This window comes from Triticum urartu, chromosome 2 (assembly GCF_003073215.2).
Source record: "Triticum urartu cultivar G1812 chromosome 2, Tu2.1, whole genome shotgun sequence".
Lineage (NCBI taxonomy): Eukaryota > Viridiplantae > Streptophyta > Magnoliopsida > Poales > Poaceae > Triticum > Triticum urartu.
In genome coordinates, this window is record NC_053023.1 from 17,454,547 (window position 1) to 17,468,715 (window position 14,169).

Below are 14,169 nucleotides of genomic sequence, written 5' to 3' on the forward strand. Positions count from 1 at the left end.
ATCTAGTGCTATGCTTAGGATTGGGTCTTGTCCATCACATCATTCTCCTAATGATGTGATCCTGTTATCAATGACATCCAATGTCCATGGTCAGGAAACCGTAACCATCTATTGATCAACGAGCTAGTCAACTAGAGGCTTACTAGGGACATGGTGTTGTCTATGTATCCACACATGTATCTGAGTTTCCTATCAATACAATTCTAGCATGGATAATAAACGATTATCATGAACAAGGAAATATAATAATAATCAATTTATTATTGCCTCTAGGGCATATTTCCAACAGCTCCCACTTGCACTAGAGTCAATAATCTAGTTCACATCGCCATGTGATTAACACTCACAGGTCACATCGCCATGTGACCAACATCCAAAGAGTTTACTAGAGTCAATAATCTAGTTCACATCACTATGTGATTAACACTCAAAGAGTTGTGGGTTTGATCATGTTGCTTGTGAGAGAGGTTTTAGTCAACGGGTCTGCAACATTCAGATCCGTATGTACTTCGCAAATCTCTATGGCATCTCCTAGATGCAGCTACCACGTTCTATTTGGAGCAATTCCAAATAACTGTTCTACTATACGAATCCAGTTTACTACTCAGAATAATCTGGATTAGTGTCAAAGTTTGCATCGGCGTAACCCTTTACGACGAACTCTTTTACCACCTCCATAATCGAGAAAATTCCTTAGTCCACTAGTTACTAAGGATAACTTTGACCGCTGTCTTGTGATGCATTCTTGGATCACTCTTGTACCCCTTGACTGACTCATGGCAAGGCACACTTCAGGTGCGGTACACAACATAGCATACTGTAGAGCCTACGTCTTAAGCATAGGGGACGACCTTCGTCCTTTCTCTCTATTCTGCCGTGGTCAGGTTTCGAGTCTTACTCAATGTTCACACCTTACAACTCAGGCAAGAACTCCTTCTTTGACTGATCCATCTTGAACACCTTCAAGATCATGTCAAGGTATGTGCTCATTTGAAAGTACCATTAAGCGTTTTGATCTATCCTTATAGATCTTGATGCTCAATGTTCAAATAGCTTAATCCAGGCTTTCCATTGAAAAAACACTTTCCAAATAACCCTATATGCTTTCCAGAAATTCTACGTCATTTCTGATCAACAATATGTCAAAAACATATACTCATCAGAAATTCTATAGTGCTCCCACTCACTTCTTTGGAAATACAAGTTTCTCATAAACTTTGTATAAACCCAAAACTTTGATCATCTTATCAAAGCATACATTCCAACTCCGAGATGCTTACTCCAGTCCTCAGAAGGATTGCTGGAGCTTTGCATACTTATTAGCATCTTTCAGGATTGACAAAAACCTTCCGGTTGTATCACATACAACCTTTCCTCAAGAAAATCGTCGAGGAAACAATGTTTTTGACATCCTATCTGCAAGATTTCATAAATAATGTAGTAATCGCTAATATAATTCCAACAGACTCTTAGCATCGCTACGAGTGAGAAAGTCTCATCGTAGTCAACTCCTTGAACTTGTTGGAAAACATCTTAACGACAAGTTGAGCTTTCTTAATGGTGACATTTACCATCATTGTTCGTCTTCCTTTTAAAATCCATCTGTACTCAACAGCCTTATGACCATCGAGCTGTTCTGTCAAAGTTTACACTTTGTTTCCATACATGGATCCTCTCTCGGATTTTATGGCCTCGAGCCATTTATCGGAATCCGGGCCCACCATCGCTTCTCCATAGCTCGTAGGTTCATTGTTGTCTAGCAACATGACTTCCAAGACAGGATTACGTACCACTCTGAAGTAGTATGCATCCTTGTCATCCCACGAGGTTTTGTAGTGACTTGATCTGAAGTTTCATGATCACTATCATAAGCTTCCACTTCAATTGGTGTAGGTGCCACAGGAACAACTCCATGTGCTCTGCCACACACTAGTTGAAGAGACGGTTCAATAACCTCATCAAGTCTCCACCATCCTCCCACTCAATTCTTTTGAGAGAAACTTTTCCTCGTGAAAGGACCCGATTCTAGAAACAATCCCTTATTGCTTTCGGATCTGAGACAGGAGGTATACCCAACTGTTTTGGGTGTCCTATGAAGATGCATTTATCCGCTTTGGATTCGAGCTTATCAGCCTGAAACTTTTTCACATAAGCGTCGCAGCCCCAAACTTTTAAGAAATGACAGCTTAGGTTTCTCTAAACCATAGTTCATACGGTGTCATCTCATCGGAATTACGTGGTGCCCTATTTAAAGTGAATGTGGTTGTCTCTAATGCCTAACCCATAAACTATCGTAGTAATTCAATAAGAGACATCATGGTATGCATCATATCCAATAGGGTGCAGTTATGATGTTCGGACACACCATCACACTATGGTGTTCCAGGCTGTATTAGTTGTGAAACAATTTCCACAATGTCTTAATTCTATGCCAAACTCGTAATTCAGATATTCATCTCTATGATCATATCATAGATATTTTATCCTCTTGTCACGACGATCTTTCAACTTCACCCTGAAATTACTTGAACCTTTCAATAATTCAGACTCGTGATTTATCAAGTAAATGTACTCAACATCTACTCAAATCATCCGTGAAGTAAGAACATAACAATATCCACTACACGCCTCAGCACTCATTGGACTGCACACATCAAAATGTATTACTTCCAACAAGTTGCTTTCTAGTTCCATTTTACTGAAAACGAGGTTTTCAGTCATCTTGCCCATGTGGTATGATTTGCATGTCTCAAGTGATTCAAAATCAAGTGAGTCCAAACGGTCCATTTGCATGGAGTTTCTTCATGCATATACACCAATAGACATGGTTCGCATGTCTCAAACCTTTAAAAAACGAGTGAGCCCAAAGATCCATCAACATGGAGCTTCTTCATGCGTTTTATACCGATATGACTTACGTGGAAGTGCCACAAGTAGGTGGTACTATCATTACTATCTTATATCTTTTGGCATGAACATGTGTATCACTATGATCGAGATTCAATGAACCATTCATTTTAGGTGCAAGACCATTGAAGGTATTATTCAAATAAACAGAGTAACCATTATTCTCCTTAAATGAATAATCGTATTGCGATAGACATAATCCAATCATGTCTATGCTCAACGCAAACACCAAATAACAATTATTTAGGTTTTAATACCAATCTCGATGGTAGAGGGAGCGTACGATATTTGATCAACCTTGGAAATACTTCCAACACATATCGTCATCTCACCTTTAGCTAGTCTCCGTTTATTCCGTAGCTTTTATTTCGAGTTACTAACACTTAGCAACTGAACCGGTATCTAATACCCTGGTGCTACTAGGAGTACTAGTAAAGTACACATTAACACAATGTATATCCAATATACTTCTATCGACCTTGCCAGCCTTCTCATCTACCAAGTATCTAGGGTAATTCTGCTCTAGTGACTGTTCCCCTTTTTACAGAAGCACTCAGTCTCGGGTTTGGGTTCAACCTTGGGTTTCTTCACTAGAGCAGCAGCTGAATTGCCGTTTCATGAAGTATCCCTTTGTTCCCTTGCCCTTTTTGAAACTAGTGGTTTCACCAACCATCAACAATTGATGCTCCTTCTTGATTTCTACTTTCGCGGTGTCAAACATCGCGAATATCTCAAGGATCATCATATATGTCCCTGATATATCATAGTTCATCACGAAGCTCTAGCAGCTTGGTGGTAATGACTTCGGAGAACCATCACTATTTCATCTGGAAGATCAACTCCCACTCGATTCAAGCGATTGTTGTACTCAGACAATCTGAGCACAAGCACAACAATTAAGCTTTTCTCCCTTAGTTTGCAGGCTAAGAAAATCGTCAGAGGTCTCATACCTCTTGACATGGGCACGAGCCTGAAATCCCAATTTCAGCCCTCGAAACATCTCATATGTTTTGCGACGTTTAAAACGTCTTCGGTGCCTCAACTCTAAACCGTTTAACTGAACTATCATGTAGTTATCAAAACGTGTATGTCAGATGTTCGCAACATCCACAGACGACGTTCGAGGTTCAACACACTGAGCGGTGCATTAAGGACATAAGCCTTCTATGAAGCAATGAGGACAATCCTCGGTTTACGGACCTAGTCCGCATAATTGCTACTATCAACTTTCAACTAAATTTTCTCTAGGAACATATCTAAACAGTAGAACTGAAGCGCGAGCTACGACATAATTTGCAAAGGTCTTTTGACTATGTTCAGGATAATTAAGTTCATCTTATGAACTCCCACTCAGATAGACATCCCTCTAGTCATCTAAGAGATTACATGATCCGAGTCAACTAGGCCGTGTCCGATCATCACGTGAGACGAAATAGTCAACATCGGTGAACATCTTCATGTTGATCGTATCTACCATACGACTCATGCTCGACCTTTCGGTCTTCTGTGTTCCGAGGCCATGTCTGTACACATGCTAGGCTCGTCAAGTCAACCTAAGTGTTTTGCGTGTGTAAATCTGTCTTACACCCCTTGTATGTGAACGTTATAATCTATCACACCCGATCATCACGTGGTGCTTCGAAACAACGAACTGTCGCAACGGTGCACAGTTAGGGGGGACACTTTCTTGAAATTATTATGAGGGATCATCTTATTTACTACCGTCGTACTAAGTAAACAAGATGCATAAACATGATAAACATCACATGCAATCAAATAGTGACATGATATGGCCAATATCATATAGCTCCTTTGATCTCCATCTTGGGGCTCCATGATCATCTTGTCACCGGCATGAAACCATGATCTCCATCATCATGATCTCCATCATCGTGTCTTCATGTAGTTGTCTCGCCAACTATTACTTCTACTACTATGGCTAACGGTTAGCAATAAAGTAAAGTAATTACATGACGTTTATGTTGACACGCAGGTCATAAATAAATTAAGACAACTCCTATGGATCCTGCCGGTTGTCATACTCATCGACATGCAAGTCGTGATTCCTATTACAAGAACATGATCATCTCATACATCACATATATCATTCATCACATCCTTTGGCCATATCACATCACATAGCATACCCTGCAAAAACAAGTTAGACGTCCTCTAATTGTTGTTTGCATGTTTTACGTGGCTGCTATGGGTTTCTAGCAAGAACGTTTCTTACCTACGCAAAGACCACAACGTGATATGCCAATTTCTATTTACCCTTCATAAGGACCCTTTTCATCGAATCCGATCCGACTAAAGTGGGAGAGACAGACACCCGCTAGCCACCTTATGCAACTAGTGCATGTCAGTCGGTGGAACCAGTCTCACGTAAGAGTACGTGTAAGGTCGGTCCGGGCCGCTTCATCCCACGATGCCGCCGAATCAAGAAGACTAGTAACGGCAAGTATTGAACAAATCAACGCCCACAACTACTTTGTGTTCTACTCGTGCATAGAAACTACGCATAGACCTAGCTCATGATGCCACTGTTGGGGAACGTAGCAGAAATTCAAAATTTTCCTACGTGTCACCAAGATCTATCTATGGAGAGACCAGCAACGAGGGGAAGGAGAGTGCATCATACATACCCTTGTAGATCGCTAAGCGGAAGCGTTCAAGAGACGGGGTTGATGGAGTCGTACTCGTCGTGATTCAAATCACCGATGATCAGTGCCGAACGGACGGCACCTCCGCGTTCAACACACGTACAGCCCGGTGACGTCTCCCACGCTGTATCCAGCAAGGAGAGAGGGAGAGGTTGAGGAAGACTCCATCCAGCAGCAGCACAACGGCGTGGTGGTGAGTGGAGGAGTGTGGCAATCCTGCAGGGCTTCGCCAAGCACCATGGGATATGAGGAGAAAGAGAGGGAGGGCTGCACCAACGAGAGAGATCAAATCGCGTGTATTGGGCAGCCCCTAGGCCTCATATATATAGGGGAAGGGGAGGAGGATGCGCCCCCTCTGTTGGAAATATGCCCTAGAGGCAATAATAAATTAGTTATTATTATATTTCCTTGTTCATGATAATCGTTTATTATCCATGCTAGAATTGTATTGATAGGAAACTCAGATACATGTGTGGATACATAGACAACACCATGTCCCTAGTAAGCCTCTAGTTGACTAGCTCGTTGATCAATAGATGGTTATGGTTTCCTGACCATGGACATTGGATGTCGTTGATAACGGGATCACATCATTAGGAGAATGATGTGATGGACAAGACCCAATCCTAAGCCTAGCAAAAGATCGTGTAGTTCGTATGCTAAAGCTTTTCTAATGTCAAGTATCATTTCCTTAGACCATGAGATTGTGCAACTCCCGGATACCGTAGGAGTGCTTTGGGTGTGCCAAACGTCACAACGTAACTGGGTGGCTATAAAGGTACACTACAGGTATCTCTAAAAGTGTCTGTTGGGTTGGCACGAATCGAGACTGGGATTTGTCACTCCGTGACGGAGAGGTATCTCTGGGCCCACTCGGTAGGACATCATCATAATGTGCACAATGTGATCAAGGAGTTGATCACGGGATGATGTGTTACGGAACGAGTAAAGAGACTTGCCGGTAACGAGATTGAACAAGGTATAGGGATACCGACGATCGAATCTCGGGCAAGTACATACCGCTAGACAAAGGGAATTGTATGCTTAGGATTAGGTCTTGTCCATCACATCATTCTCCTAATGATGTGATCCCGTTATCAATGACATCCAATGTCCATAGCCAGGAAACCATGACTATCTGTTGATCAACGAGGTAGTCAACTAGAGGCTTACTAGGGACATATTATGGTCTATGTATTCACACGTGTATTTACGATTTCCGAATAATACAGTTATAGCATGAATAAAGACAATTATCATGAACAAAGAAATATAATAATAACGCTTTTATTATTGCCTCTAGGGCATATTTCCAACAGTATACGGGATTGATTAAGTCCTTGACATCGTGGTTCATCCGATGAGATCATCGTGGAACATGTGGGAGCCAACATGGGTATCCAGATCCCGCTGTTGGTTATTGACCGGAGAACGTCTCGGTCATGTCTGCATGTCTCCCGAACCCGTAGGGTCTACACACTTAAGGTTCGGTGACGCTAGGGTTATAGAGATATTAGTATGCGGTAACCGAAAGTTGTTCGGAGTCCCGGATGAGATCCCGGACGTCACGAGGAGTTCCGGAATGGTCCGGAGGTAAAGAATTATATATAGGAAGTGCTATTTCGGCCATCGGGACAAGTTTCGGGGTCACCGGTATTGTACCGGGACCACCGGAAGGGTCCCGGGGGTCCACTGGGTGGGGCCACCTGCCCCGGGGGGGCACATGGGCTGTAGGGGTTGCGCCTTGGCCTATATGGGCCAAGGGCACCAGCCCCAAGAGGCCCATGCGCCAAGAGAAGAGAAAAAAGGGAGAGTCCTAAAGGGGGAAGGCACCTCCGAGGTGCCTTGGGGAGGATGGACTCCTCCCCCCCCCCTTGGCCGCACCCTTCCTTGGAGGAAGGGGCAAGGCTGCGCCTTCCCCCTCTCCCTTGGCCCTATATATAGTGGGGGAAGGGAGGACAACCAGACCTAAGGCCTGGCGCCTCCCTCTCCCTCCCGTGACACATCTTCCTCCTCCCGCAGCGCTTGGCGAAGCCCTGTTGGAATCCCGCTACTTTCACCACCACGCCGTCGTGTTGTTGGATCTCCATTAACCTCTCCTCGCCCCTTTGCTGGATCAAGAAGGAGGAGACGTCGCTGCTCCGTACGTGTGTTGAACTCGGAGGTGCCGTCCGTTCGGCGCTAGGATCATCGGTGATTTGGATCACGACGAGTACGACTCCATCAACCCCGTTCTCTTGAACGCTTCCGCGCGCGATCTACAAGGGTATGTAGATCCACTCCTCCCTCGTTGCTAGATGACTCCATAGATAGATCTTGGTGACACGTAGGAAAATTTTGAATTTATGCTACGTTCCCCAACAGTGGCATCATGAGCTAGGTCTATGCGTAGTTTCTATGCACGAGTAGAACACAAAGTAGTTGTGGGCGTTGGTTTTGTTCAATATGCTTGCCGTTACTAGTCTTATCTTGATTCGGCGGCATCGTGGGATGAAGCGGCCCGGACCGACCTTACACGTACTCTTACGTGAGACTGGTTCCACCGACTGACATGCACTAGTTGCATAAGGTGGCTAGCGGGTGTCTGTCTCTCCCACTTTAGTTGGATCGGATTCGATGAAAAGGGTCCTTATGAAGGGTAAATAGCAATTGGCATATCACGTTGTGGTTTTGCGTAGGTAAGAAACGTTCGTGCTAGAAACCCATAGCAGCCACGTAAAACATGCAAACAACAATTAGAGGACGTCTAACTTGTTTTTGCAGGGTGTGCTATGTGATGTGATATGGCCAAAAGGATGTGATGAATGATATATGTGATGTATGAGATTGATCATGTTCTTGTAATAGGAATCACGACTTGCATGTCGATGAGTATGACAACCGGCAGGAGCCATAGGAGTTGTCTTTATTTATTTATGACCTGCGTGTCAACATAAACGTCATGTAATTACTTTACTTTATTGCTAACCGTTAGCTGTAGTAGTAGAAGTAATAGTTGGCGAGACAACTTCATGAAGACACGATGATGGAGATCATGGTGTCATGCCGGTGACGATGATGATCATGGAGCCCCGAAGATGGAGATCAAGAGGAGCAAAGTGATGATGGCCATATCATGTCACTATTATTTGATTGCATGTGATGTTTATCATGTTTATACATCTTATTTGCTTAGAACGACGGTAGTAAATAAGATGATCCCTCATTACAATTTCAAGAATGTGTTCTCCCCTAACTGTGCACCGTTGCTAAAGTTCGTCGTTTCGAAGCACCACGTGATGATCGGGTGTGATAGATCCTTACGTTCACATACAACGGGTGTAAGACAGTTTTACACATGCAAAACAGGGTTAACTTGACGAGCCTAGCATGTACAGACATGGCCTCGGAACACAAGATACCGAAAGGTCGAGCATGAGTCATATGGTAGATACGATCAACATGAAGATGTACACCGATGATGACTAGTCCGTCTCACGTGATGATCGGACACGGCCTAGTTGACTCGGATCATGTAATCACTTAGATGACTAGAGGGATGTCTATCTGAGTGGGAGTTCATAAGATGAACTTAATTATCCTGAACATAGTCAAAAGGTCTTCGCAAATTATGTCGTGCTCGTGCTTAAGTTCTACTATTTAGATATGTTCCTAGAGAAAAATTAGTTGAAAGTTGATAGTAGCAATTGTGCGGACTAGGTCCGTAAACTGAGGATTGTCCTCATTGCTTCATAGAAGGCTTATGTCCTTAATGCACCGCTCAGTGTGCTGAACCTCGAACGTCGTCTGTGGATGTTGCGAACATCTGACATACACGTTTTGATGACTACATGATAGTTCAGTGCGTAATGCTAAATGGTTTAGAATTGAGGCACCAAAGATGTTTTTTGAAACGTCGCGAAACATATGAGATGTTTCGAGGGCTGAAATTGGGATTTCAGGCTCGTGCCCACGTCAAGAGGTATAAGACCTCCGACGATTTTCTTAGCCTGCAGACTAAGGGAGAAAAGCTCAATTGTTGAGCTTGTGCTCAGATTGTCTGAGTACAACAATCGTTTGAATCGAGTGGGAGTTGATCTTCCAGATGAAATAGTGATGGTTCTCCGAAGTCATTACCACCAAGCTGCTAGAGCTTCGTGATGAACTATAATATATCAGGGACATATATGATGATCCTTGAGATATTCGCGATGTTTGACACCACAAAAGTAGAAATCAAGAAGGAGCATCAATTGTTGATGGTTGGTAAAACCACTAGTTTCAAGAAGGGCAAGGGCAAGAAGGGATACTTCATGAAACGCCAATTCAGCTGCTGCTCTAGTGAAGAAACCCAAGGTTGAACCCAAACCCGAGACTGAGTGCTTCTGTAATAAGGGGAACAGCCACTGGAGCAGAATTACCCTAGATACTTGGTAGATGAGAAGGCTGGCAAGGTCGATAGAAGTATATTGGATATACATTGTGTTGATGTGTACTTTACTAGTACTCCTAGTAGCACCAGGGTATTAGATACCGGTTCGGTTGCTAAGTGTTAGTAACTCGAAATAAAAGCTACGGAATAAACGGAGACTAGCTAAAGGTGAGCTGACGATATGTGTTGGAAGTGTTTCCAATGTTGATATGATCAAGCATCGCACGCTCCCTCTACCATCGAGATTGGTGTTTGCGTTGAGCATAGACATGATTGGATTATGTCTATCACAATACGGTTATTCATTTAAAGAGAATAATGGTTACTCTGTTTATTTGAATAATACCTTCAAATGGTCTTACACCTGAAATGAATGGTTTATTGAATCTCGATCATAGTGATACACATGTTCATGCCAAAAGATAGTAATGATAGTACCACCTACTTGTGGCACTGCCACTTAAGTCATATCGGTATAAAACGCATGAAGAAGCTCCATGTTGATGGATCTTTGGGCTCACTCATTTTTGAAAAGTTTGAGACATGTGAACCATGTCTATTGGTGTATATGCATGAAGAAACTCCATGCAAATGGACCGTTTTGACTCACTTGATTTTGAATCACTTGAGACATGCAAATCATACCACATGGGCAAGATGACTGAAAGCCTCAGTTTCAGTAAAATGGAACTAGAAAGCAACTTGTTGGAAGTAATACATTTTGATGTGTGCAATCCAATGAGTGCTGAGGCATGTAGTGGATATCGTTATGTTCTTACTTCACAGACGTTTTGAGTATATTTACTTGATAAATCATGAGTCTGGATTATTGAAAGGTTCAAGTAATTTCAGAGTGAAGTTGAACATCGTCGTGACAAGAGGATAAAATGTCTATGATATGATCGTAGAGATGAATATCTGAATTACGAGTTTGGCATAGAATTAAGACATTGTGGAAATTGTTTCACTACTAATACAGCCTGGAACACCATGATGTGATGGTGTGTCCGAACATCATAACTGCACCCTATTGGATATGATGCATACCATGATGTCTCTTATCAAATTACCACAATAATTTATGGGTTAGGCATTAGAGACAACCACATTCTCTTTAAATAGGGCACCACGTAATTCCGATGAGATGACACCGTATGAACTATGGTTTAGAGAAACCTAAGCTGTCATTTCTTAAAGGTTTGGGGCTGCGACGCTTATGTGAAAAAGTTTCAGGCTGATAAGCTCGAACCCGAAGCGGATAAATGCATCTTCATATGACACCCAAAACAGTTGGGTATACCTCCTGTCTCAGATTCGAAAGCAATAAAGGATTGTTTCTAGAATCGGGTCCTTTCTCGAGGAAAAGTTTCTCTCAAAAGAATTGAGTGGGAGGATAGTGGAGACTTGATGAGGTTATTGAACCGTCTCTTCAACTAGTGTGTGACAGGGCACAGGGAGTTGTTCCTGTGGCACCTACACCAATTGAAATGGAAGCTTATGATAGTGATCATGAAACTTCAGATCAAGCCACTACCAAACCTCGTGGGATGACAAGGATGCGTACTACTTCAGAGTGGTACGTAATCCTGTCTTGGAAGTCATGTTGCTAGACAACAATGAACCTACGAGCTATGGAGAAGCGATGGTGGGCCCGGATTCCGATAAATGGCTCGAGGCCATAAAATCCGAGAGAGGATCCATGTATGAAAACAAAGTGTAGACTTTGGCAGAATGGCTCGATGGTCGTAAGGCTGTTGAGTACAGATGGATTTTAAAAGGAAGACGGACAATGATGATAGGTATCACCATTAAGAAAGCTCGACTTGTCGTTAAGATGTTTTCCGACAAGTTCAAGGAGTTGACCACGATGAGACTTTCTCACTCGTAGCGATGCTAAGAGTCTGTTGGCATTATATTAGCGATTACTGCATTATTTATGAAATCTTGCAGATAGGATGTCAAAACATTGTTTCCTCGACGTTTTTTTTAGGAAAGGTTGTATGTGATACAAACCGGAAGGTTTTGTCAATCCTGAAAGATGCTAATAAGTGTGCAAAGCTCCAGCAATCCTTCTAAGGACTGGAGTAAGCATCTCGGAGTTGGAATGTATGCTTTGATGAGATGATCAAAGATTTTGGGTTTATACAAAGTTTATGAGAAACTTGTATTTCCAAAGAAGTGAGTGGGAGCACTATAGAATTTCTGATGAGTATATGTTATGGATCAGAAATGATGTAGAATTTCTGGAAAGCATATAGGGTTATTTGGAAGTTGTTTTTCAATGGAAAGCCTGGATTAAGCTACTTGAACATTGAGCATCAAGATCTATTAGGATAGATCAAAACGCTTAATGGTACTTTCAAATGAGCACATACCTTGACATGATCTTGAAGGTGTTCAAGATGGATCAAGTCAAAGAAGGAGTTCTTGCCTGAGTTGTAAGGTATGAAGTTAAGACTTAAAGCTCGACCATGGCAGAATAGAGAGAAAGGACGAAGGTCGTCCCCTATGCTTAACACGTAGGCTCTACAGTATGCTATGCTGTGTACCGCACCTGAAGTGTGCCTTGCCATGAGTCAGTCAAGGGGTACAAGAGTGATCCAAGAATGGATCACAGGATAGCGGTCAAATTTATCCTTAGTAACTAGTGGACTAAGGAATTTTTCTCGATTATGGAGGTGGTAAAAGAGTTGGTCGTAAAGGGTTACGTCGATGCAAGCTTAACACCTATCCGGATAGCTCTGAGTAGAGATACCGGATACGTATAATGGAGCAACAATTTAGAATAACTCCAAGTAGAACAGTTATTTGAAATGGCTCCAAATAGAGCGTGGTAGCTGCATCTAGGAGATGACATAAAGATTTGTAAAGCACACACGGATCTGAAAGGTTCAGACCCGTTGACTAAAACCTCTCTCACAAGCAACATGATCAAACCCAGAACTCATTGAGTGTTAATCACATAGTGATGTGAACTAGATTATTGACTCTAGTAAACTCTTTGGATGTTGGTTACATGGCGATGTGACCTGTGAGTGTTAATCACATGGCGATGTGAACTAGATTATTGACTCTAGTGCAAGTGGGAGACTGTTGGAAATATGCCCTAAAGGCAATAATAAATTAGTTATTATTATATTTCCTTGTTCATGATAATCGTTTATTATCCATGCTAGAATTGTATTGATAGGAAACTCAGATACATGTGTGGATACATAGACAAAACCATGTCCCTAGTAAGCCTCTAGTTGACTAGCTCGTTGATCAATAGATGGTTATGGTTTCCTGCCATGGACATTGGATGTCGTTGATAACGGGATCACATCATTAGGAGAATGATGTGATGGACAAGACCCAATCCTAAGCCTAGCAAAAGATCGTGTAGTTCGTATGCTAAAGCTTTTCTAATGTCAAGTATCATTTCCTTAGACCATGAGATTGTGCAACTCCCGGATACCGTAGGAGTGCTTTGGGTGTGCCAAACGTCACAACGTAACTGGGTGGCTATAAAGGTACACTACAGGTATCTTCGAAAGTGTCTGTTGGGTTGGCACGAATCGAGACTGGGATTTGTCACTCCGTGTAAGCGGAGAGGTATCTCTGGGCCCACTCGGTAGGACATCATCATAATGTGCACAATGTGATCAAGGAGTTGATCACGGGATGATGTGTTACGGAACGAGTAAAGAGACTTGCCGGTAACGAGATTGAACAAGGTATAGGGATACCGACGATCGAATCTCGGGCAAGTACAATACCGCTAGACAAAGGGAATTGTATATGTAGGGGAACGTAGCAGAAAACAAAAATTTTCCTACGGTTTCACCAAGATCCATCTAGGAGTTCATCTAGCAACGAGTGATTAGATGCATCTACGTACCTTGTAGATGGCGAGCGGAAGCGTTCAAAGAACGGGGATGATGTAGTCGAACACGACGTGATTCAAATCACCGATGATCAAGCACCGAACGGACGGTGCCTCCGCGTTCAACACACATATGGAACGGATGACGTCTCCTCCTTTCCTGATCCAGCAAGGGGGAAGGAGAGGTTGATGAAGATCCAGCAGCACGACGGCGTGGTGGTGGATGCAGGGCGTCAAAGTAGCAGGGCTTCGCCTATACTACAAGAGAGAGACGTAACGGGGAGAGAGGGAAGCACCAAAGGCTGAGGTATGAAGTCCTCCCT